General features: G+C 40.4%; 1 pseudogene; it reads left to right on the top strand.

The window, feature by feature from the left end:
• Positions 1 to 874: 874 nt before the first annotated feature.
• On the top strand, positions 875 to 1,773 carry LOC124514214 (40S ribosomal protein SA-like; annotated as a pseudogene).
• Positions 1,774 to 2,409: the final 636 nt, after the last annotated feature.

Below are 2,409 nucleotides of genomic sequence, written 5' to 3'. Positions count from 1 at the left end.
TCTCTGCCCCTCCCCCGTTCATGCTCTGTCTCTCTCTGTCCCAAAAATAAATGTTAAAAAAAAAATAAAAAAAAACAAATTAAAAATAACCAATTTACCTGTATAACCCCCAAAGTCTTAGGAGTTTGGGGTGCCAGATACTTCTATATTGGGTTTAGGAGATAAAGCTAAAATCAGAAAGATTGGTGGAAATTATGTTTAATCTAAGGAGTAGCTAGACTCCCAGATCACCTCCCTAAGTCATCATGGCCAGACTAACTCCCAAGTCAGAATAGTTTCCCAGCAGAAGAAATGAAGTTTCCATTTCTGGCACAGTTGATCTAAAAATAGTTAATTTAGGGATAGCAAGCAAAACTAAGCATAGGGTGTGGCCCTGAATTCGATACAAGAAGGTTGAATAAAAATCTATGTTCTGTAGTGGGAGTCTAACAGCAGCTTTTTCCCTTTTGACTCAGAATGCTGATGGCAGCACCACTAAGAAGTAGCCTAGAGAGTTCCTATCCTGTGCTCAAAAGACTGGCTCAAAACAGAAGGTTTACAAAACTATCACATGTCAAGTGAAAGAGCACGGTCCCCTCTTTATTGCTCATGGTAAGAGCTATCAATCCACGATTTTTTTTCCTCCCCCAAACAAAGTTGTAGGACCTCACTTGTCAATATAAATTGTTGGCCAGGGAAAATCAAACTTTGGAATTTCCTAATGCAGAAGGCAAAGACCAAAATGAACAAGTAGAAAAGGGGGACTCAGAGGAAATAAAGTTGATAAGGAAAGAGAATAAAACTTAAAAAGCAAAAAACCTTTCTGCACTACCTGGGGTGGGGTTCATATGACATTGTTTTGCATTCCCGTTGTAACTTAAAGGGAAACTTTCAGATGTTTTCACAATGTTCTAGAGCCCCTGATGTCCTGAAAATGAAGCACAAGGATGTCCTCAAATTCCTTGCAGCAGGAACCCACTTAGGTGGCACTGACCTTGACTTCAAAATGGTACCGTACATCTACAGGAAAAAAAAAGTGATAGTATCTACATCATAAATCTGAAGAGAACCTGGGAGAAGCTTCTGCTGGCAGCTTGTGCCATTGTTGCATTGAAAATCTGGCTGATGTCACTGTCATTTCATCCAGGAATACTGGCCAGTGAGTTGTGCTGAAGTTTGCTTCTACTACTGGAGCCACTTCTATTGCTGGCCATTTCACTCCTGCAAACTTCACTAACCAAATCCAGGCAGCCTGCTGGGAGCCAAGACTCCTGGTGGTTACTGATCCCAGAGCTGACTACCAGCCTCTCACAGAGGCATCTTATGCTAACTGGCCTGCCATTGTTCTGTGTAACACAGACTCTCCTCTGCGCTATGTGTACCTTGCCATCCCTTGCAAAAACAAGGGATCTCACTCAGTGGCTTTGATGTAGATGCTGGCCTGGGAAGTTCTGCATATGTGTGGCACCATTTCCCATGAACAACCATGGGATGTCATGCTTGGTCTCTACTTTTTCAGAGGTCCTGAAGAGATTGAAAAGGAAGAGCAGGCTGTGACTAAAAAGGCTGTGACCAAGGAGGAATTTCTGGGTGAATGGACCACTCCAGCTCCCGAGTTTACTGCTACTCAGTCTGAAGTTGCAGACTGGTCTGAAGGCATACAGGTGCCCTCTGTGCCTAGTCAGCAGTTCCCTCCTGAAGACTGAAGTGCTCAGCCTGCCACTGAAGACTGGTCTGCAGCTCCCACTGCTCAGGCCACTGAATGGGTAAAAAACAACCACTGAGTGGTCTTAAGCTGCTCTTCAACAAAGGCAAATAATGTGGAAATAAGGTTAACAAAAAATAAACAGTTTCTAAATGAGAAGAAGAAGAGGAAGAAGAAGGAGAAGAAGAAAGAAGGAGAAGAGGAAAAGTAAGGAGAAGAAGAAGAGGAAGAGGAAGAAGCTACAAGTAAAATTTTCAGTAAGATAAGACATTGCATTTGAAACAAGAACAAGATATTTTTCAAGGGAGCATCTCTTGAACAAGAAAGAACTCTTTCAAAATACAAACAGGATAAGGATAAACCTTAAAATCAGTAAAATGTTTGGAATATGTACTTGAGGCAGTCTTCCCAGAGGTAACATCAAAAGACAAAAGTATGAAAACTTGGAAGAAAAGTTAGGAAAATAAAAGGTACAACTAATGAATAATATGAATCTGTTCCAAAAGGTAAAGCTAATGAATAATCTGAATTCCAAAAAAGAGAATAGAACAAAGTGTAAAAAATTACGAGGTAATAAATTTCCTAAATCTAATGGGCATGTTTTCAGATTGAAAGAGCTCACAAGGAACCTAGAAAAAAAAATCCACAAAAAAAACAAAAAGCAAAAAACAAAAAAACCCACACTAACACTGGAGAAATGGGTCATGAAATTTCAGAACATCAGT

Source organism: Lynx rufus, unplaced genomic scaffold (genome assembly GCF_022079265.1).
Source record: "Lynx rufus isolate CCGP_SWC_20201006 ecotype Redwood Valley unplaced genomic scaffold, mLynRuf1.p SCAF_2, whole genome shotgun sequence".
Taxonomy (NCBI): domain Eukaryota; kingdom Metazoa; phylum Chordata; class Mammalia; order Carnivora; family Felidae; genus Lynx; species Lynx rufus.
This window is presented reverse-complemented; position numbering and strand designations above follow the sequence as displayed.